Genomic DNA, 25490 nt, shown 5'->3' with positions numbered 1-25490 from the left:
GGATATCTCCAACTAGATCAAGTTGCTCAGGGCCTTATCCAACCTGGCCTTGAACGTCTCCAGGGATGGAGCATCCACCACCTCTCTGGGCAACCTGTTCCAGTGTTCTACCACTCTCATAGTAAAAAATTTTTTCCTAATATCCAACCTGAACCTACCTCCCTCTATTTTAAAACCATTACCCCTTGTCCTATCATAACTGGCCCTCCTGAACAGCCTCTCCCCATCTTTCCTGTAGGCCCCCTTGAGGTACTGGAAGACCGCTATAAGGTCACCCCGGAGCCTCCTCTTCTCCAGGCTGAACAGCCCCAACTCTTTCAGCCTGTCCTCATAGGAAAGGTGCTCCAGCCCTCTTATCATCTTCGTGGCCCTCCTCTGGACCCTCTCCAACTGGTCCATGTCCTTCTTATGTTGGGGACTCCAGAACTGGACGCAGTACTCCAAGTGAGGTCTCACGAGGGCAGAGTAGAGGGGGAGAATCACCTCCCTCGACCTGCTATGGCTACATAATGTCTAGTCTTTAATTTCCTCGCTTCTCAATTCATACTGAAACCTGCGAGGAAATAAAATAAAACACAACAAATCTACCTTAAGTCAATTTTTCTAAGAATTAGACATAATTAATGTTGATATAACTAATGCTTTGTGTAGAATAAAGTTTACTATTTTAAAGTAATTGTAATTCTTACAACTGTAATTGAAAACTGTTGGAATGAAGTGGAAAATCTATGCAGAATGATTAATGAAAACAGTGTCTTTGTTAGACACATATTACGTGGAATATTCAGCTACTTTACACTCATCTCCTTCACAGTATGTCATTGCCAGTTTGGGAGATAAGCAGAGCAATAGTCAATATTAAGGGCACTTAATCATATATATCATTCTATAATTTTATTTCAAGTCGTAAAAAGTGAAGAAACTCCAAAAAGTGCTGTATGATCAGAATCACTTAACAATGATTGATCTGGAATGGGTTCTTGAAATAGTACTACTGCTTCTACGAATAATTAAGACTTGTGAATCCATTATCATGCGAAGAGTAAGGTAGCCTGATATGTTATATCTATATGGGTGCTAACATCCAGCAGTAGAATGACAGCTGTACTTAGCTTGCATGACCCAGGCTAGAGAATAACAAATTTTGCACGTTAATACATTATATATTTAGTTTCAATAACACTAAAAATAACAACAAAACTGTAACATCAGTCATAATGAAAGTCTGAAGAGTTTTAGCTGCATGGATAACCAAAAATGAGAGAAAATGGTTTTGCGGACATGTTTGAAATCTCTGAGAATTGTGAGAGACTTATTCATAGATTCATAGATTTCTAGGTTGGAAAAGACCTATGACAATACAAATAGTTTATCTCTTATTTCATCAACTTTTGCTCTCTAAAAAGCCAAGCAATCTCATCAACTTTCTCTGATAATTTTCAAATATACTACCTGAAGGACCAAAACTTAAGTGAGCTAAGGAAATTCTTCTAAATCATATGCTATTAGCTATATAATTCATGCTTCCTTCTGGCATTTAGACATTCTGTACCCAACACAATCACCTAAACTTATCTGTGGTCAATAGAATGTCTTTACACTATCAAAAAACTTAGGTCTTAGTTCACTCTCAGAAACTTCCCTCAGTTCAGGGCAAGACATGTCCACATACCCTGCACAGTCACAACAACATAATGCCTGTGAGATTTATCAGCATCAACAAAAATCATATTTTCTGTGTTAAAAAATGGAAAACAAGTAAAAGGGAGTTAAAAACAAGAGGATTTTGGAAGATGAAGTTAGATCTTGCTACCTCTGAAACACAGTTTGACTTCCTAAGATGTGCCACATAATTGTCCAAGATCTCTGACTGATAATTAAATCTACACATGGACAAAGAAGAAAGAGGTAAGTCTGCTTTTGGTCTCTAGAGTAATGATGGAAATGTCACATTACTTAGCACTGTAGTATTTTAAATTTAGTAGAAATTTCAGCCATGCTGAAGATTAGTTCGGTTTATGTTGGATAGATGAAGTTCTAGCCCAAGCACAAAATAACCATCAAATTGAGAAACTTATTGTCATGGAATGACACAGCATCAGACCAATAGAGGTCAGTTCAATAAAAGTCAGGGGCAATTTGACCAATTTCCCAAGAAAGACAAGACCCTTGTATCCAACCTGCCTGCCCACCCTGGACAGCCCGCTAAGTTGGAGGGTGTTTGCCTAACCTATTCAGGGACCCCGCCGGCAGCACAATGAGTCATCTTCCCTTATATTATATCAATTATAAAGTTTCCAGAAACTTATATTAAAACAACAAATGTTATTACTGATGCTCGTGACATGATACAGACTCAAAGTTAGCTGGTGATAGGGACTGGCTGTGAAAACAGATTTGATTTGGAATAATATAAAACTAGAACTGATCAGTGATAGTACTAAATAGCTAGCAAGATGTTAGTAAGTAAACGCGCATAACACAGAGCTCTTACCCAATAGGTGTCCCAATTGGGGGGGCGGGGAAGAGAGGTCCAGCCCGTCGACTGATCCCAGACATTTCAATAGAAGTCTTTGCCCCTAACATCCCACTTCTCTTTAGCCATTTTATACTATTTCTTTACTTTTCGGTGGAGCTTGAGTGATTCTAGTCATACATATTACACTGACATTATAATGAGCAAAGTTCAGCTTCAGGGCGCGATCCCACCATTGTGACTGAGGAGGCAGTTGCGGTCCATCTTTCTTGACAGCAGCTATCCTGTTATCTTACTCTTTATCTCTGATAACAGGGACGAGCCACGGTACCTCCGCACCACTCTATTCCCCGTCTCAGGGATATCGCACATTCCATGGGGCCAGATGCAGGCCTTACCTGTTCACACATCCATTCCTATGCACTCTGTTCCTGGAAACAGCAACTGTGTATCACCTCAAAGCTGCTTTAATATTACAGCTCATTATTTAAGATGCAAGCTGAACTTCAGGGGACAATATTCTCCCATTCCCCCAATTTCCTTTATTTTTCCACACTTATATTAAATCAGAAGAGCAAGGCTGGACTTCTGCTTCTAGATCAGCGTAAGCTCTTGCTTTTCTCTGAACTGCAAAAGTGGACTTCTGCAGAAAAGAGACTCATATCTTGAAAGGACTTACCTGCGTAATATTACCTAAATTAGCAATTGCTCTTAAAACACACTTTGGGTGAAGCAGGCACAGGCGTTTCCTAACATTGCGTTTTGAACAATATCCCATGGGTTAAAACGTGCATACAGGAAGTAGGAGACATTTGTCTAAGTATTACGAAAGTTTGAGGTAGCTTAAAATTCCAAGAAAATTTTTTAATGAGCCAGTAACATTCTGGGAAGACATATTCTGCTATTTGGGACCAATGCAAAGCCAGGAAAGTAAGAATCTTACAATACAGAGAGATAATCATCATACAATAATGTAACCTGCAGTTTAGGCCTGCTGTGAAGGAAGGATGGGAATTATTTACACATAGAATATTTTATTAGGTGTTTCTCCACAACTTTCTCCTTCTTCTGCTGCTTGTAATGTCAATATTTTTGAGCTTTGGTCATTAGAGACTGTCCATATTGGGTTTACGTCATAAGGTTTTGATAGCTGAGGCTTGCAGGAGTAGCTTCTTGGAGAAGACTACAGGAGCTGCGCCTATGTCAGACAGAGAAGACACCAGGAGCTGTTCTCATGTTGAACATGTTTAAGCTGGTCCAAGATGGACCCACTGATGGCCAAAGCTAAGACAATCACAGACGTTGGTGATACCTCTTGCAAACATATTTAGGAAAGAGTAAAAAATGCTAGCAGGAGCTGTATGAGAGGAAAAAAGAAAAAATGTGGGGGAAAGCCCTGTAGACATCAAGATCAGTGAAGAAGGAGGTGAAGGAGGTGCTCCAAGTGCAGAGCTTCCCCTCAGCCTTTGAAGAAGACCATGATGATGCAGGTTGTCCCCCTTGGAGAAGATCATGCTAATGCAGATAGCCACTCTGCAGCCCATGAAGGACTCCATGCAGGAGTATGTGGATATGTCTTGAAGGAAGCCGCAGCCCACGGAGAGTCATGCAGGACCAGGCTCCTGGCAGGGTCTGTAGCCCACGGAGAGGAGCCCACGTAGGATCAGGTCTTCTGGCAGGAACTGGGGCCTGTGGGGGACCCATGCTGGAGCAGTTCATTCCTAAAGGCTTGTACCCAGTAATAGGGATGCATGAAGAAGGTGCTGCTTGTGGGAAGGATTCACGTTGAAGAAGTTTATGAAGAACTATCTCCCATGGGAGGGACCCCCACACTAGAGCAAGGGAACAGTGTGAAGAGGAGAAGCAGAGATGAAGAGTTATGAGCTGACTGAAACCTTCATTCCTCATCCACCTTCACTGCTCAGGGGGAGGAGACAGAAGAGTCAGGAATGAAGTCAAGCCTGGGAGGAAGGGAGGAGTGGGAGGAAGGTGTTTTTAGTTTTGTTTTTATTTCTTACTCTCTCATTCTATTAATTCTTGGCAATAAATTAAATTAAACTCCCCAAGTTGAGTTTATTTTGCCCATGGCAGTAAAGGGTGAGTAACCTCAATGTCCTTACCTCAATCCACAAGCTTTTTCATTGTATTTTCCCCCTTCTGTCCTGCTGAGGAGGCAAAGTGAGAGAATGGCTTGGTTGGCACCTAACAACCAGCACAAGGCACGATACTGTCTCCTTTCCCTATGAGCCTGAAGATTCAGTCATTCACTATGGGTTGCAGGAGACGTGTTTTGAAGCCTTCTTTGACAGGGAATGTTACGTAAATGATTGACAATTCATGCTCCAGCTGCGTTTCTAATTGAATTCTGTGCTGGTAGAGTCAGTTAAGCTTGGTTTGAAAAGGGCTAATACACAATGTACTCCAGGAGATTTAAAAATGTAAGTAACTAATTTCCAGATCTGAAATTACTTCAGGGTAGATACAGATACTTAAGTAGATATCTTAGCAAAGGTAATTGTTCTAATAAGAATTCTAGTGATATAATTTTAACTATATATTAAGCACAAATTAAGAAATGTAAAAGTCTTAATCATCTAAGAAGCACAGGAAAGATTTTTCTGAATTATTTTATTGAAATGCACTTCTATATTCATCCTATATAGTAGTGCACTTGTTTAAAAGTTTTATTTAACCTGGCTTTTTAATACCACTCATTTGCTTTTACACAGTAGTCATTTGAACTTTGTTTTTTTGGGGGCATTTGTTTTGGGGAGAGGTTTTTTCATTTATATAATTAAATTTTAGACAAGTCTATAATTCTAGATAAAGCTATAGCTGGACAACAATTTAAAGTCCACCTAAATAACCTTAGTATCACCACTTCAATGATTTTCAAATACATGATATCATTAGTACTTACTATTAATATTTTTAGTATTTAATTTTGTAAAACATTTTAGTTTAATATTGAAAATGAAACAGAAGAGATGATAGGGGGATAGGTATAGGAGTAGGCATAAGACCACATAAAACTCTATTAGCTATTGTTTCTATGGATAGGTATAAGAATAGGCATAAGACTACATAAGACTATATTAGCTCTGTGAAATACCTCTGTGGAATGTTAGAAGTTACCAAATACTAATCCCTGCTTTGAAATACTAACTACCTGAAAAGAAGGCCAGTAAGAGAGACAAAATAAATGCAAGCAAGGTTGTAACTCATGACCCGTAGGGAGAAAGAAAAGACAAATAGGAGAGATAAGGACTAACAAGAACTAACATTTGTCCTCAAACAATAACAAATAAGAGACAACCAGATGTCCACTCAAGTACAGGTCAGGCTGGAACTGGTTTGGCTCTGCAAGATCAGCCAAAACAAGAATTCTACGAAAGAGGTAAAAATACACAGTGAGGAAGACCTACGGCCTTCATCCTGAAGACCCCTGCCGAAGACCAACAGGAGGCATGCCAAGGAGGAGCCTGAGGCGGATCCTGAGGCAGGGACTATGGAAATGACTGCCCTTTCGGGGAGGGGGTTATGAGTATGTCTGTATAAATACAAGAAAAACTGCTACAACAGGTGTGCATGTTTGTGGTGGAGCGACACCCCGTGCACCCAGCGCTGCAACAAACATACCTACTTTACAACTTTCCGAGTTGTGGGGTCTATTTCCGCACATCAGTGACAATCTCCCACTACAGCTGCCTGATATCTGACAACACCTATTTGTAAAATAGGGCTGTAATATTCACTTGTTGCCACACTGTCATTACTTTTTATAGCTATGATGGAATAATGTAAAATAACCCTTTTGGAAAGAGTTCAAAGTAGATTATATCATTTAACTATACTTTGACTAAAAAAAAGATCAACTGAACCAGTGGAAAATGTAAATTATGGAAATTAGCATGTCTACATGAAAGGTTTGTGTAGCAGACACAGTATCAGCTGAGAATGAGAAAGATAGGAAGCGTAGAATTAATTTCATTGTGAATTTGTACTGTGTATATGTGTGACTTCCCCAGAAAGCTTATCTGGATATTACTGCAAAAAAAAATCCATCAACTTTCCTCATCTTAGAAAAAAATCCATACTTGCAGTAAGCTTTAATTAAGTTGCTAAGATTTTATGAAACCATTCTTTTCTTTGTTTTTAATTCTCATTTTACACTCCACAAACCCCAGCAGAAAACAAGTGTTTATAATAACGAATCCCTGTGGAGTGTGTCAGCTGTCATACTCACAGGCTTCTCTTCCTTTTATGAGACCATAAACTGTTTTCTAGTACAGAAAGCCTTACTTACATGAATTTTAATTTATGTCCTGAAAGGGAATTTCATAAAGGTTGTCAATTCTTCAGATATACCTTAAAATTTCTTAAAGGGGCTGAGTGGAAGATTAGATCTGATCCTTAGGTTGGATTTCGGATTTCTTTTTATTTATAACACAAAAAATTTCTTATCACTATAAGAAAAGATCTTTTCCTTCATTGATTTAGGGATTGATCTCAGAAGGCATAAAATGTCCATTGTAAAATCGGAGATGTCATTATCTAAGGAATTTTCATAATCCAAGTATTTTCTGGGTTGCAATTGCAACTATAGAGAAAACAGTATTTATTTTTTTTAATATTGACATGTTGTGACTGACATTTGCACTGTTTTATGTTTCTCCCTGATTATTATACACATGAACTTAAAAAAAAACAACCAATCAAACAAATAAACAAAAAACCCTATCAACCAGTCCAGTAAGAAGATCTAAGAATGTGGTTTGTCTGTGAATGAAGGCAATATTTATTCCAAAACACTTCATACGTAGTAAAACGACTTAAGTCATTATTTAGAGTAGATGGATAGGCTATTAACTAGCATGCTAAACAAAGACTTGGTATATCTCTGATGAAGTCTTTCCGTCTTACATGTCTTAGCAAGACCTTGGATGAGAGATGAAGTTCAGTTCATCTAACTCTGTCTACAATATTGATGACTGCATCTGAGATAGTCGTCTAAAATGCTATTATATTCGGTGGAGAGCAATAAGTGCTTCTACTGCACAATTCATTTTACCTTGCAGGAAATGAAAACAAATGAACCATTCATCTCAAAATGCTTGCTTGTCTCCATGTCATGTGAATAGAGACTACAGTGCAAATGTTTATGCTACAGATGCTGAAAAGTTCAATAAGATGAATAGCACATGTAGTTATTTTGCATGGTATAGGTTTTCACAATTTCTGAATTTTAATGTGAAAAATTCAAAATAATGTGCACAGTGAAAATATGATGACTATTAAATGAGGATAATTCCAAATGATCTTTTAGTGTACAATAAAAACATCCTGGACTTAAATAGATATTTCTTTGAAAAGGTAAGAACAATCCTCAGCTTCAAAAAATTTTAAAAATGAAAAAAAATTATGAGTAGAACTGGCATAAATTCAGAACACCATGGTCATTCCTTGCAGTTCTGGTCAGGTAATAGCTATAAGTCATATTAGAATTTGAAAAAAAAAAAAATCCACTGGCCATAATTACAGGGATGATCATGAATATTGAATGGTCTCCACCTGAGAAAAGATTGAATATACCTTTTGCCTCTGACCATCAGAAAAAGCGATAGCTGAGAGTGAAGTATAGTAGATGACTTTAGAATGAGAGATGGCATAGGAAGGTAAACAGGGAACAGTCATTGATTTTTTTTTTTTTTTTTACTACAGAACTGCAGTTCAGCATGAAATTTCTAGGCAGCAGAGTTAGCTTGCTTTTCCACCCACCTCCACACTCTTTTCACAAAGTCGTAAATCTCTTTACGTCACAATGTTGTGGAGGCCAAACATTAAGACAGACATTAGATAAATTAAAGGATGATAAATGCATCAGCTGTTTTGATGTTCTGGATGTAGACTTCATCTCTTGTGCTGGTTTTGACTGGGATAGAGTTAATTTTCTTCATAGTAGCTAGTATGGGGCTGTGTTTTGGATTTGTGCTGAGAACAGTGATGATGACATAGAGGTGTTTTAGTTATTGCTGAGCAGTGCTTACACAGAGTCAAGGCCCTTTCTCCCATCACCCCACCAGGGAGTAGGCTGGGGATGCACAGAAGTTGGGAGGGGACACAGCCGAGACAGCTGACCCTAACTGGCCAAAGGGATATTCTATACCATATGACGTCATGCTCAGTATATAAAGCAGAGGGAAGAATAAGGAAGGAAGAATGGTCCAAGTGATGGTGTTTGTCTTCCCAAGTAACCATTACGCATGATGGTTTCCTGTTTTCCTGGAGATGGCTGAACACCTGTCTGCCTATGGGAAGTAATGAAGTAATTCCTTGGTTTGCTTTGATGTGTGCACAGCTTTTGCTTTGCCTATCAAACTGTCTATCTCAACCCACGAGTTTTCTCACTTTTACTCTTCCCATTCTCTCTCTCTCATCCCACCAAGGGGAGTGAGCGAGTGGCTGCATGGTGTTTAATTGCCAACTGGGTTTAAGCTGCGACATCTCTGCAATTTCCAATAGAGATTTCCATGAAATTGGGAAGATTAGATTACTAGGCAAGAAATGTTGTGTGACCTGTCTCTTATGGTTTTCTCAAAGCCTCTGTTGCAGGTAATTTTCATAAATGGGAGACTAAAATATAAGGGAAATTTGTCTCATCCAGTATTGTTGTATTAATTTTCTTATGAAAAACAAAAAACATTGCAAGTGAACTCCCACTCTTAGAATTGCAAATGTCCAAGTCAGTGAGGGGTCGATTTCTCTGTTTCAAGAATCTCCATGTCTTACTGTTACTCTTGTTTTTAGTTTCCTGGAAAAAATGTAAATGTTCCTTAGGAATCTATTATTGAACGTCTAATAAACTCACAATACATAATCTTTTGCAAAAAAAAAATATTTATGTTTATAAATGTGTGAAAAAAATTTAAGGGATTATTACGTAAGGATGAAACTCAACTTTGTCCTACAGTAACAGTTTTGATGTAGCTGGATATTAGGACTGTGCCTATTTTTATAGCCAGTGCCTTTAGCCATCAATTCCCTCAGTGATCCAAAAAATCCCCAGCTAGTTTCTGCCTAGATGAGACAATGGACTGATTTAAGAACTGCTTATTGACTGAATTCCTAGCAGACTTCACAACAAACCATTTGACTAGTCGCTACATGAGCTCTCCAGGTGGATATTTGGACAGTTCCCATGATCCTTCCTGCTGTACATGGGCCAACTGGTAATTATTGTTTGTATGTGTAACTGTGCTATATAATATCCTAGAAAATCTGCGGAAAACCTAGTCATCCCAGAGACTCCTCTGGGAATTTCTGTTGCACAATTAATCAAACTGTACATAGGTAATTTTAAAGTCAGTAGGAACTGTTCCTGAAGATGCAGAACTGTCATATTAGCCAGCATTTTCTATGCAGTTAAAACATAATTTTTTTTTTGTACAACTAATTTATTTAACTAATTTGCAACTAAGACAACTAATTACAACAGGTCATGCATGCACTCATATCTGGACCTGTTTTCCTTTTTTTTTAAAAACATTTTCTCAGTCCCTGACTGTGAGAAACATATGATGCTAATTTGCATTTAAAATACTGGTTTTAGGGTGTTTCCTGCTGTATTTTATTGTTGGCTGGGAAAGTCAAAGCAGCATCATCTTTTCTGCCTCCTAGGAAAGCTCTGATGCTCATTTGAACTTTTTCATGTTCCCTGTGATTCTGTTACCAGTTCTATCTTTGCAGTGAAGAGAAATTCTTTGCTTCCCCCTTCTGTTTCACTTCTTATCATTGATTCTAGTTGAAGATTTTATAAGAAGCTATGTGAGAAAGAATGCATTGCAGTTACTGTCTTCAGGACAAATATTAACCTTCTCCTGGCTTTAAATAATTTTGGGGTCATTTTCAATTGTACTGCACAAACACATTCAACCATTTGTTATAGGATAAGACTTTGACACTTAAAATAATAGACAAGAATCTACTTAACTGAGGCATTTCTTTTTTTCTCAGATAGACTATCATACAACAAGATTTCAACAAATCTATCAACAACAGACTCTAAAATTAACCTTTGTGGCCTGAAATAGATACATTTTCCTTGCCTGGAATTTCAATTTAGTTTCAGGAGAATAAACTCACTGATTATGCAAACACCAGAATGGTGTGTTCTGTATTCCTTGTGTTAAAATAACTCTCGGAAAATTTCTAATTCTTCCAGGAGAACGTCAGAGCTATAGTTTTGACCCAAAGGACTCTTTCTTCACATATTCAGGGACATGAGCATTTTTTAAAATAGAGAGACTATTTGGGGTTTCATACTTGAGTAAAACACTTCCTTCTCACTAAGATTTCCATCCTCAATCTTCAAAGAAAAAAAAAGGATTGAGCATCTGCTTAGCATGTGATGGAAATGAAAGTAAGCATAAAGTGAGTGGGGTGTTTCTGGAAAAAAGTGTCTTTCCACTCGTTCTTTTACTCTGAGAAGTCAAAAAAGAAAGACTGATAGTTAGACAACCTAAACATGCATCAGGGAACCTTATAAAATTAAAGATTGAACCAAAGAACTTTAATGGATTTAAATCTGCTTGTTCAGATCACAGCCAGACCTTAGGTTATTTTAAGGCCATATAGCTTGAGGGGAAGTATATGAATTATATACTATCACTGTTTGAAAACTCTATCCTTCTACCTCATTTAATTATGATTTTTCTCAACTTTTTTTCAGAAGCCTTATTATTCTATATTTGCATGAAATCATATATAAGAGCAAGTATAAATTTATGCTGTAGTTTTCTTTGTAATGGACTGAAGATCCAATAAACGCTCAAATACACTACAGGTGAGTAAAGCACTCAAGGTTATGTTTAGGTTCCTGGAGATATACTTTAGCTGCATTAAAGTAACTGTATTTGAGAAGAGAATCTTAGACCTATTTTTTTAATATTGCTTGGAAGTGGGGTGAAGAACTTGGCCATTGCAAGTTTATTATTATTCATACTGCTATTATTCTTTATATTATTAAAGAGGAGAGAAGCTCAGGGTGTTAAATACTGCTTGAGCATTAGTTAACCAAAGTTCATGACCTAAAATACAATAATTTAAATGTATCTTTGAAATAATCCATTTTAGGTGTAAGTGGAATTAATTTCTCACTACCTTAAATACTGTGCCTTTCTAGTTTGGCTAGAGACAGATCATTGTTTTAAATAAAACAATATGAAAATAAAAAATCCAGTAAGCAAACCCAAACCCAAACCAACCCAAACCAAACGAAATCTTTTTACTCTTTCTTCCTAGCAGTTTTGTAAGAACAGAATAGAATCTGGTATAATGTCCTTTTTATTAGCTATGACAGTCCTTTTATGTAAACTCTTATAACCTATCATAAAAACCAAAATAACTTCACAGCGGAGGAAGCTAACTGAACCATATTTGAACCCTTCTCTATGGAATCTTTTTCATTTACATTACTTCAACCTCTCAGGTACCACAACTACACTCAGATTTCCTTTTTTCCCCCTAAACTCTATAAACCTTACTACTTATTCTTGGTGTACTTTCCAGCACAAGTGTCCCTGTAGAATCCTTGCTTCTTCCACTGATTCCCCACTTGCAAGCAACAGTCCTCAAAGGATGGATTCTGTTCCTCACACAAATTTATTGTTCTACACAGACATGAATGATCATGCTGGTCTTTGCTACTCAGACAGCAAGAGGAAGGAGGAACTCTCTGACATAGCTAGAACAGGTCAGGGGATCATCATTTGGTATGCTACCAACATGATGTAGCCCTCTGCCAATTAATGATCTAAAACATATTCTCTGACCTTTGTTGTTGCATTAAGACAAATGTCTCGCATCTGTTAGTCCCTGCAGGAGCTGTTTTGTAGTTCATTTTCTCCTTTGACAATCATATTAGAGCAAGAAAATTGAGGTGATGTGGGAACTACATCTTCAGGTTAGCATCAAAATTTAGCCTGTCAAGAGAGCTGTAGCTTCAAATGTAGAGTCTACCTTAGAATCATAGAAATCATAGAATAGTTTTGGTTGAAAAGGACCTTGAAACGTTATCTAGTCCAACTCCCCAAAGACAATGTAAAGATTCGATTTGAATCTTTACCTTAAAGATAAAGAAAATTTAGTAGTTAGATACCAGTGACTGCCTTTAAAATATCATCTAGCAGACAATGGCATGTGAGCTAGAAAAATATCCAATCAAGTTCTATATTGGAAAGCATGAACATATAGTCAAAATAAAACAAAGTGCTTAACTTTTTTTAATAGCTCCCTATTAATATTACCGTATGAGCTTCAATACAGGTGATGCAAACACTGAATATGAGAAAAATTAATCCAGAACATGACTTGAAGGAAAGCACATAAGACAAGTACTATTTTGAAAAATCTCAGAGAACTTTGTTCTTCAAGTTATTATTTTGTTGCTGTTGAAATTGTTATGTAAATTAAAAACACCTTTACTAGAAAAAAAAAAGAAAGAATAAATACCACATAATGCTCATTGCTGATTAATTTGACACACCTGATGAGATTACTATACAATACAATACAATTGTCAAGGATCAATCTGACCCTGAAAACATAATGAAAACTCAATAGTTTCAAACCTTCTTCATAAAGCTGTACTTTTCCATGTCTGCTGAAAACTGGGTTTTTCTTATGCTAATTATGGCATCGGTGGGTTAACAAGACTATGGTTTTCCTATAGTCCTATAGCACGTACATGCTCAGGAGGCTTGGAAAACATGAAATTTAAATCCAGTGGGTTTTTTTTTCCCATTTTTTTCCTAAGAAGATTGAATTTTTTTAGGTATTATGCTGAAGACTGTTGTTTCTGAGAACACTTCAACCCTTTAGCGGTATATACACAAGTGTGATCCCCAAATTGACATTGGCTACAGATACACAATATGATGAAGCCTGATGTACTACCAAAAGGAAGAAAAATGGCTCAGACAGCTTGTCAGTTCTTTAACTTGTCTCTTTCCTGAGGTGAAGAGCATTTTTTACAAGTGTTATAGAAGCAAATAAAAACAGAAACATCTGGTTTCTGAGAAAATACTGTAAAAATAGGAGTTAATAAACAATTACATAATTTGTATGTCTTTGAGACAGCATATAGAATTTTCCAGATAGAATAGAATTTTAGTGAAAGATTCAGAAAACCTAGAAAAAGAGTTTTCAGAATAAACATTCTATGTCAGCAATAATCACTTTACGTTGTCATCTTTCCACTCCACTAATTTTAGTGTTCCCTTAAAACATGACTAGTAAGTATTTATACAACTGCAATATATATATCAAAGAGTAATGAAAAAATATAATTCACACTCATTTGACACTTGACACTTGGGGAATAATGACATAGGCAATGGGTGAGATAATGAAAAAACCCACAACTATCTACTAGAATGGCTCCACTTCCACCAAGGGCAGTTTTTAAAGCTCTGTTGGAGCGATTACTAGGTATTGGACTTTCTCACTAGATATTGTAGGAGAACATTCAGAAATAATTTGTCTCCTAGTAAATTCTATTTGCTGTTGACCACAGCAGGTGGTCTGTAATTATTTTTAACTACCTGGAAGGGCATAGTTTAAATACATCATAATACTTTCTTCACAGTCTTCATGTGGACAATACCATATCAATCATTCATGATATAGATGACAAACAAAGGAATCTGATCCCATCAAATGTTGTGATGTCAGTGACATTTCAGTGAAGATTTCTGTTGAGTTTCTGGAGTTGAAAGGCTTGACTGTACCCACTCACTAATTACCTACGCCTCAGCAGACTATTACTGACTCTGCATATGTGCCAGCCCTGCGTTTTGGCATTTTGGAAAGGGAATGATACTAAAGACAGGGAAGAAAAGCCTGTTTCTATTTCATTCATGCTGTTTAAGCAAAGGTTGTAGTCCTGGTAGGTGAAAGAGTCATGAACATAGCAAGAAAACAGACAGCTAAACTACTTGGGGAAAGATTTTCTATTCAGTACTGCATTCTGGTAGTGATGGTACTAATTTTTATACCGTATTTTACTATGTGATACAGAATCATGGCACTGGTATGGTAACATGATGAGACTCATCAAGACTGATGGAAAGAAATAGTCATGCCTAAAGGCATCTAGATGCCTAAAATAAGTGGAATAATTTGTGCTTCAAAGATGCCGATATTTATTGACTGTAGAAGTATTCTATCTGATTAGTTCAGACTAAATGTATAAATTGATATGAATTTAGATAAAATGTTTTTTTCTAAATTTAAATTTAAAGTCAGTAATCAAATGTAAGGGAGGTGATATCTATATGAAGAAGTAGTATGTACATATTTAACATATCATTGTGGAAGCATGACAATATTTCTTTATAATAATATTTTTTCCTGTGTAAAAAAAGATTTACAGCAAAAGCATATTTGACCTTGAAATTACAGTCACCTAAATTAATTCTTTTTCTTGTTTTATGAAAACACTGTAATTTTTTTCATGTTCATAGCTTACTAGTCTTTTTTGGCTCATCAGCCATTAAGGCTTTTTCATGTATCTCAAAAGTGTAACAGTAAAAGCCTTGCCAAACATTCTTTTAACTATGGTCACTGCTGTTGATGTGCCAAGGCACCCAGCCAGAACAAGTCCTAATTATTTTCTTACCCCAGGCAATAAACACTTTAACTATGCTTTCTACTCACTTCCAATTCGTATAGCAAGCCATGCAAACCTATCAAAAGTGGAGTAAAAGAAAAGCTGCCTCCTCAGTTTCGTCATTGCAGGCATTTGCCCAGGCAGCTGATAACACAGGCAGAGCCTGCGGACAGTCAAGTAACACTATGCAAAATCAAGCCCACTTTTAATCCACTGCCTTCCTCCCATGGGCCAAATAATCTGAGCCTGCTGCCAATGCAGCCACAGACATGAGTACAGGATGGTCAAAGAAAAAAAAATACAGAATGAATGGACAGAGATTAAGAGCAAGGGAAGGAGGGAGGGATACATGGAGGGAAGGATGGAAGCAGGAAAGAAGGATGGAAGGAAGGACAGAAAGAAGGAAGGAAGAAAGGAAGGAAAGGAAGGAGGGGAGAAAAGGAAGAATTAGAGGGAATAAAGAAGGAGTAAGGAGAGAAGGAGGGAATGGGAAGGAGAGAATGAAGTGGAGGTTTTGGCTAAATAAGTCCTTATTTATCTAATATAACATCAGTATGCACTAGTATACTTCTCTGTGTAGATGAATGAACAACTAAACCTTGAGTTTACCAACCAAAGATAATTCCCAAAGATACCTAAAGCATTCTCAGGTCACTAAAGTACAATTTTCATAACCAATTTGTATAATGGTCAAACATGTACATCTTCTATAACTTTAAGGATATTTCTTTATGTCAAGCAAACTTCTTAGAAATAAATTTTCCCTATTTGCTTTCTGAAACTCTGATGACCTATTATCATTTTTGCTCATACAGAATTCAGACTTGCAGATCTGATTTATGTCCCTGTACACTCCTAAATTGCACAGCTAAAGGCAATATGTAAAATGTCCTGGATATTTTGAATCACATCTCTAATATTTACTACATCACTATAATTTCAGATGAAAAATACAGTGCTCATAAAACCTCACTATTTTATTTGATTAAAATTGTTTAAAATAGATGCCTAAGTAAGAATTTTAATTACCACTTTCCATTCCAATTGGAAAACACAAATATAAATTATTTTATAGAGAGAAACGTATTTTAGGTAATGTCAAAGTCTCCGTGGAAGAATACTGAAAGTCCCTTTATCACGCATTCAAACTATATGTTCCTTTAGCCACTGTTAAAGACTCTCAACAAAGCATTTGTTTCCTTTCGTAGAGAACTCTTAATCTTACGTTTCCTGTACATTCATTTTGAGTTCTTAGTTTAGCATACTTTAGGACAGACTTGTCCCAAACTAATACATCATCTACTTGGAATTATCCAAATCCATAAATCATCAAAAATTTTCCAGCTTATACATGCCTAATGTGTCGTTGCAACCTTTCTGAATCTTTGAATACTACTCTTGTACTTGTGTGCTAAATAGAAAGACTATATCTCAGTCATGAAAACTCATGTGTTTTAAAGCAGCTATCATCAAGTAACTGAATATATTTTATGAACATAAGAAATGAAATAACTGGATATAGTTTTTTAGTTGATGATTTTTAGCTTATCTTACTAAGAAGAGTAAGGATGAACTTCCTGTGTTCATTGATTATAATGAAGAAAAGGAAAAAAAAAGCCAAAAAACCCAGTAGTAGTGGTAGAAAAAACTATATGCCAGGTTCAAGTCCTCCTAAAACCAGTTTAATTTGTGATGTTTTCACACATATAAGATGAAATACTTTCTATTCTTATAATATCAGGTTATAACTAATACAGTCATCAAAGGTCACCTTTCTCTGTAAATTGCATCCATAAGTAATTTCTCCAAACTTCTAAATAAAGTCTTTGTGTGAAAAAAAAGGAATAATAAGGTTTCCTAAGTGTAGAGTTTGAGGGTTTAATATAATGCCCAAGACACTTCTTGTTACATTGAGACATCTTGCACTGTTTCTGACATCTGTTTATATGCACATTAATTCTCTAGAAATGAATTTCTGATAGAAAGGAACATGACTATTTAGAGTTTTGTTGTTATTACTTGACATTCTTTTAGAGAATATCCTAGACAACTATCTTCATTACAAAAATATTGACAAAATAAACAATTTTGAAGCTTTATAGATGTAGTTAACCATTTTCAATTTGTAATGACAATATATTTATGTGTTTTACATTACCATCTCACTCTTATTTACTTTCTGTTTTTCCATCGAATTGCTTCTTTTAATAGAATATGTATTTAGATTCATTAAAAGCTCTAGAGTTAAAAAAAAAAGAACCTGAAGCCTGGGAAAATCTCTATTGTACTCCTCTCAGAATAAGTGTATTCCACCTGGGAATAAAGCACTTCAAAAATGTCTTTCAATAGTAAAGACATTTATTACAGACTAGGCCTGAGAATTCAAGACAATTCACTTCAAGTTACACAACAGATTTTTCAGTATTAATATTTGTATAAAATGTACTTGACATTGAGTTCTTTGTTTTACTATATCCACGTAAAGCCATATTTTATTTCTAAATCCCTATCTTCATCTGAGCTACTGATAAATGTTTTAACTCTGCCTTTTCAAGGACATGAGCACATTTTCTGAGGATGAAAAATTCTTTTGAGAGATATTACTTCAGCAACAACTGAATTTAAAATAAATATCCTAAAAGTGCTATTAAAACTAAATAACAAAAAGAACATAAAACAATTACTCTGCCTTAATTTTTTACTTTTTTTTTTTAAATAATAAAATTACTTGAGTGTGTTGTTACTTGATTTTAAACAGGTATGGGAAATTAAAAATAAGAATAAATTGAACTAAATTAAAACTGCTCTCTCACATAAAGATAGGAGTGACATTTGCTTTTCTTCTGTCCTCAGGCACCTCTCTTAATTGCCGAGGTTGTTCAAAGACTGTCAAGAATGGCCTTATAACAACATCAGCCAGCATCCTCAGTGCTTGTGGATGCATTCCCTCAGGGACCATGGACTTTTTAATGTCTTAAGTATCTCTAACCTGATCCTCTTCCAACAAAGATACATCTTCCTTGCTCCAGACTTCTCCCCTGGTCTCTGGGGCCTAGGATTTCTGAAGGTCAGTCTTGTAAGTAGAAACTGAAGCAAAAATAACACTTAGTACTGCAGCCTTTTCCATGTCCTGTGAACACAATGGATTTCATAACAGGTTGTAATTCCTACTGAAACTGCATGAAAATAGAAAGATAGCATCATTTCAACAATATTTAATATTTTTCACTTGGTTTAAAGTGATTATAGTTCAAAATAATGATTTTATATGTTATTCTGATTTCCACATAATCCATTATCCTGGGAAAATTTGATATTTGTAGAAGTTAGATTTTCTGATGAAAAATAAAACAAAAGGAAACTTTCAGTCAGCACTAATAGATAGATAGAATAAATGTACAAATTAATTAACATTACAAAACATGATATACCAAGAGTTGGAACTGAGAACTTATTTTCTTGATCTTCATGTAGTAGCAATTTTATTAAATTTTACTGAAAATATTCATAAACCATTCAATTGTTTAGTAAATGTTTCTTTACACCAATTTCATGAGATTTAGGTATCTACGTCAAGTTGCTTGTCTATTATGCATCCTCTCTTCCTAAAAAGAAGCTAAAGCCATTTTTTATACTGTCATTGCAGAACATTTTTGCTTAGTGAAATAGAAGTTCTACTAGTGCATCATCTCTTGTCAAACAGGGTATTAAGTACATACTAGAATATAATTGTATTATGTAATACTAATGTATTATATACATAGGTATTAGATTTTTAGCTTAGTGTTAATGGTGGATTGATCTGGACTGACTGCACAGTGCTCATCAAGCTACTCTATCACTCTCCCTCCATCAACAGAAGGGGAAAAAATATGATGGAAAAGCTCATGGGTTGAGGCAAGGACAGTGAGATCAGTTAACAATTACAGTCATGGGTAAACCAAACTTGCCCTGGGAAAGTTAATTTGATTTATTGCCAGTTAACAACAGAGTAAGATAGTGAGAAATAAAAACAAAACTAAAACAAACTTCCCCCCACCCTCTGCTTCTTCCCAGGCTGAACTTCACTCCTGACTCTTCTATTTTCTCTTCTTGAGTGGCAGGTAGACAGAGATGGAGAATGGGAGTTATGTTCACTTTGTAACATTTTATCTTGGCCACTCCCTCCTCTTCCACTCCATCCTCCTCATGCCGTTGCCCTGTTCTAGTGTGAGGTCCCTCCCATGGGAGATAGACTTTCACGGCCTTCTGCAACGTGGGTCCTTCTCATGGGCTGCAGTTTTTTAAGAATTTGTCCTTCCCACAGGGTGCAATCCTTCAGGAACAGACTGTTTCAGCATGAGTACCCCACAGGCCATAAGTCCTGCCAGAAAATTTGCTCCTCCATGGACTCCTCTCCACAGACTGCAGCTGCCCTCAATGCATATCCTTGACGAGCTACAAGGTGTATATCAGCTCCACCATGGTCCTCCATGGGCTATAGAGGGACAACCTGCTCCATCATGGTTCTTCACCACAGGCTGAAAGGAAATCTCTGCTCTGGCACCTGGACCACTTCCTCCACCTATTTCTCTGATCTTTGTGTCTGCAAGGCTGTTTCTCTCACATTGTTCTGACTCCCCTCCAACAGTTGCTGCATAGTCTTTTTTATCTTTTCTTAATGTCCTGGTTTCAGCTGGGACAGAGTTAGCTCTTCTTTTTAACAGCCAAAAGCGCTCTGTGTTTTGGTTTTAGTCTGAGACTTGCTCTGAGAAGAACGCTGACAACGCACTGATGTTTATAGTTGGCACTGAGGCCTCAAGGACTTTTCAGCTGCTGTGTTCTTGCCAGTGTGCAGGAGCACAACAGGATAGGGGGAAGCATAGTTGGGACAGAGGGTCCACAACTCCCTTTATGATTTGAATGTAGACTTAAGATTAAGGGCTAAATTGGTCAATGGAGAATTCCATATCATGCAGCATCATGCCCAGTATAAAGATGATGGTTAACTGAAAAGAATGGCTTTTGCTCTTCCAGGAGCTCTCGCTCTGGACTCTCAGAGTGCTCTCTCCCTCTCTCTTGCTCTGTTTTTGGGCCTCTCGCTCGTCCAGGATTGTAATGTCAGGACTTATCTATTTTGGGATCGTTAGTCTGAGACGGGATGGGCCCTGGTCAAGGGGTGGTGAGCAATTACACTGTGCATCACTTGTTTGTATATATTATTATCATAACACATTATTATTATTGTTGTTGTTGTTATTATTGTTATTGTTAAATTGTTCTTATATCAACCCACAGGTCTTTTTCCGTTTTCCCCTTTAATTTTCTTTCCCATCTGCTGGGGGTGAGGGAGGGTGAGCAAGCAGCTGTGTGGCATTTAGTTGCCCGAGCAGCCTAAATCATAACACTATGTTGTTGTAGAGGAACTTCCAATGTCACTGACTGTCTCAGCTTTGGCCCGTGGTGGGTCCACCTTGGAGCCAGCTCAATCTAGCTCTGTCTTATTTGGGGGCAGCTCCTGTTGTCTTCTGACAGAACTCACCCTGGCAGCTCCCACTTCATTACCAAAACCTTGTCATGTGAACACAAGAGAGTACTCATGTTGCATGTTTATCTACATATATTTCTGAAAAGTTTGTATGCAATTGAAGCAAATAATTTCTGTCCGTTCCCTAGGTAACTTTCTTTTTCCCAGGTATTTGAATTAAATGACAACAAAGTGATAGTTCTGACAAGTCCGACTGACTGGACATTCAGATAGATAAATCAATGTATTAAACAAAATTTAATTTGGTTAATATAGAACTGTATAAATTTCCCTCGTGAGACCTCACTCCCTCGTGAGACCTCACCTGGAGTACTGCATCCAGTTCTGGAGCCCCCAACATAAGAAGGACATGGACCAGTTGGAGAGGGTCCAGAGGAGGGCCACGAAGACGATAAGAGGGCTGGAGCACCTTTCCTATGAGGACAGGCTGAAAGAGTTGGGGCTGTTCAGCCTGGAGAAGAGGAGGCTCCGGGGTGACCTTATAGCGGTCTTCCAGTACCTCAAGGGGGCCTACAGGAAAGATGGGGAGAGGCTGTTCAGGAGGGCCTGTTGTGATAGGACAAGGGGTAATGGTTTTAAAATAGAGGGAGGTAGATTCAGATTGGATATTAGGAAAAAATTTTTACCATGAGAGTTGTAGAACACTGGAACAGGTTGCCCAGAGAGGTGGTGGATGCTCCATCCCTGGAGACGTTCAAGGCCCGGTTGGACGAGGCCCTGAGCAACCTGATCTAGTTGGAGATATCCCTGTTCCTTGCAGGGGGGTTGGACTAGATGACCTTTGAAGGTCCCTTCCAGCCTTAACCATTCTATGATTCTATGATTCTCTGAATGTGCATATGTTTAAACTATAGTGTATGAACTGCTTGAAGGCTATAGGGCAATCTTCTAGATTGATCTTTCCTGATATAAGAACATTTACCTCTTACACACTGCTTCTGAATCTAGGAATTCTTGTATGTTTGTTTAAGTAGATAACACATTTTGATAAAATAAATCATTTTACCTCCAAGTACAATCTGAGATATGAGGTCATATATAGACCTTAAAAAAAATTATTTCACTGTGTGAAAATAATAATAGACAGGAAGACTTACAACAGTGAGAGTCTAGAATACTTCTGCAAAATGAATCATAAATGAAATCAGATCTGCATGCTACAGAGATTAAAACTGATATCAAAGTTTTCTTTAAAAGCGGAACAAATATGTTATCTAAGGCCCACACAACATGTACCCTAAGACAAATTATGGTGAATTTGAAGGTGTGAAGCTGGAATTCTGGTAATTGACAAAGAACACAGGACAATGTCAAGACGTGATGTATCAGGAAAAAAGTAAAAACGGGTATCGAGTTTGAAGAAATGTATGTGTCCTTGTGATGAACGAGAGAAATAAAGAAGTGGGATCAGGTTCCTCATACAAAATGACCCCAACGTCCATGTAAAAAGATAGTGAGAGGAAAAGAGGCATTGAGGTTTGGGTTCAGTTTAGACTATGACACTATGAGAACTGAGATTATGTGAAATGAGATTATGTGAAAAGGACAATTTTGCAAGAGGTAGAAATCACAGAAATGGAACAAGTAAGCTATAGAGGGGAAAGGAGAGTATACAATCACTCCCTCACCAATTTAAATCGTATTTTCTATTTTGATAAACTTGGAAAAACATTTATTTTTCATTCCTTTTTTGCACTCTATGTATCAGAAGTCAGTGTCCTGGAAAACAGGTAAAATTAAACATTTCTTTGATTTTTTCTTTTCTCCCTCCCTCCTTTTCTCCCATCTCTTTCTCCCATCCTTGTTCTGCATTGAGGTAAATCTCAAATAAGGTTAAAGTTCTTGGAGCAGATTGGTAGTGTTTTCATTTGTTTTGTTTTCCAGAATGACTCGTAATGTGTTAATTGGTTTAAACAGAAAATATTAAGCTCTCAAATCCTTTTCTTTATAAATAAATGCCTGTTATAGGAATTAAAATGCCTATACGACTTGACTTAGTTACTCTTCTGCAGAAAAAAAAAGAAAAAAGAAAAAAAAATATATACCTCCTCCCTTTGCAAATACTCCTTTTATTCACAGTTCAACACATTTTTGTTAAAAGGTTTTCTTTTCAGTTCATTTTTATATCAGCCCGTGTAAAGACTTCTAATTCATTATGCTAGAAATAGAACATAAACTTTATTATGGTCAAGATCAAGTACCTGAATTTCTTGTTTTATTTATTACTTAAATAAGATTTAACACGGGCAGTCTAACTAAATCCATTGTATCTAAAAAATTGAGTTCTTAATTAGTGGAAACATACTTGCTTTTAGAACTTTAATGTTTTTTCTTAATCATATTTAAAAACTCCTATGTCTTCTCTTTAAGACTGATAGACTCTATCCTTTTAGGAAGGTAAAATGGTAAACTTCTAAAGATCAAATTGACCAAATAGTGTGAGCAAAAATTTTAGATAATTTTGCTATTATTTTCATTAAAATAATTGTTTATCTTTTAGCTTTTTTTATTCAACACCCTTTAGGAATCTTGTGTTCTGCAAAATATGTAGAAGTACAGTCACTAGGAAACAGGAGGTAAGTTAAGAAAAGACTGCTAATAATCAGTTACAAGATTGGTGTGTGCAATCTGAAACAGGTCCCAGGATTCTTACTTTGGAAAATGTACCATGATGTGCAGGTGTGAAGGGAATACATCTATTAAGGACTCAGGTAGTCAAAATTATTGTGCCTAATGCAACTGTCCAGAATACAGATGAATGCAGTACACTTCATCCTGCTCATAAAATGCTTTGCTGTGTTGACATTTGCAACCCCAGAGGACAACCATGCTCCAGTGAACTGATGTTAGATATCGGCTCAGCTGTATCAATTCTGCCGGAACTATTTACTAGCTAACAAAACCTAAATTACATTTGGAAGCTTATTTGAAGAAAGCAATCCTTGTGCTTCATTGCCCTAGTTTAATGCACTGCTGATTCACTACACTTGTCTATTCATGTAACTCTTCAGAGAAACGTATTTTCAGCAGCCACCAACAAAACTATAAAAAAGAAAATCACCTTTTTTTGTCGTTGTTGTCTATTTAAGCTGTCCTTCATGTAATAGAAATGAAAAGTGGTGAAACTATTTAAGAAATGAATAGTAGTGAAACACTGAAACAGGTTGCCCAGAAGAGTTGTGGATGCCCCATCCCTGGAGACGTTCAAGGCCAGGCTGGATGAGGCTTTGAGCAACCCGTTCTAGTGGAAGTTGTCCCTGCCCGTGGCAGGGGGATTGGAACTAGATGATCTTTAAGGTTGGTCGCTTAGTCATTTAGAAATGCTATGAAGCTTGTTATTTGTATTTTGTTCAAAGATGCTGTGCAGCTCCCCTCTTCCTTACCACAGGAATTCTTCTTCGTAGGAGGTGAGTACACCAGAAACATTTGACGTTGTTACAGATAGTTATAACTAATGTTTTGAAAATGACCCATGAATGACAGGAGCAATTCTGGTTTTAAATCATGTTTATACTGAAAGATACACACTGCACAAACAGTGCAGTAGGTTAGAAATTATTTATGTAACTTTCAGGTTTCATTGGATAAAAGAATAACAAAATATCCCTTCAACAATCATGTCTTAATTCTGTAAGTTTCAGGAAGAGATTCAAGTAGTTCTAATTAAGAACTGACTAACCAAATTAGTGTCTTGTAATGCATATCCTAATAACAGAAAACAGATGCTACTAAATCTTGATAGGTGTTATTGTCAATGCCTGGAGCTAACACAGATAGACAGCGTATATGTATATTCATATCACATTCATTCATATTGGATACTAGTGCTGTGTGCCACAGGGACCACCTAAGGCAAAAAGCTTACTTACATACCCTTATTTCTATAAATAATTATGTAGTCATGGCTTTGTTATGTTTTATGTAGTAGCTCATAGGAAGGAGACATTTCACTTTTTAAAGTAAATCAATATGATATTGTTGAAATAAAATATTTCTTAGATAAAAGTACATTCATAGAATGGTTTGGGCTGGAAGGGACCTTGAAAGATCATCTAGTCCAATGCCTTGGCCATGGACAGGGACATCTTTCATTAGATCAGGTTTCTCTAAGCCCCATCCGGCTTTACCTTGAACATCTCCAATGATGGGGCATCCACAATTTCTCTGGGCAACCTGTTCCAGCGTCTCACCAACCTCACTGCAAAAAATTTCTTCCCTATGTCCAATCTGAACTGTCGTGGGTTAGGCCGCTCCTGCAACTGAACCCTACACAGTCTTTCACTCACCCTCTCTCAGCCCCAGGGATGAGGGAGAGAATTAAAGGATAAATGGGAAACCCGTGGGTTGAGATAAGAACAATCTAATACAGATGATTTAATATACAGTGTAGATGCTCACCACCCCCTTGTATGCGAAGCCCGTCTCATCCCAAAGCTGCAATGCCGGATGAACGCAAGGCCCTGAAATAGAGAGGGGGAGAGAGAGATAGTACTCCGAGAGTGGGAGTATTGGAAAAGAGAGAAAAAAAAAAAGGCAATAGAGCAAAAGCACAGAAGCGCAAAAGAGCAGAAGCAGCGAAAGAGCCAAAGCGCAAAAAGCTCTTCTTCTCGGCTGTCTCTCACCTTTATACTGGGCATGACGCTGCATGATACGGAATACTAATTGGCCAGTTTGGCCCTCAATCTTAAGTTCCATCACAAATCACAAGGGGAATCGTGGCCCCCTTGTCCTTACTATGCTCCCCCCTTATCCCGCTGTGCTTCTGCACCCCAGCGCACTGAAAAGTCCTTGGAGTCTCACGTCCAAGCTCAAACATCAAC

This window comes from Tauraco erythrolophus, chromosome 1, assembly GCF_009769465.1.
Source record: "Tauraco erythrolophus isolate bTauEry1 chromosome 1, bTauEry1.pri, whole genome shotgun sequence".
Lineage (NCBI taxonomy): Eukaryota > Metazoa > Chordata > Aves > Musophagiformes > Musophagidae > Tauraco > Tauraco erythrolophus.
This window is presented reverse-complemented; position numbering follows the sequence as displayed.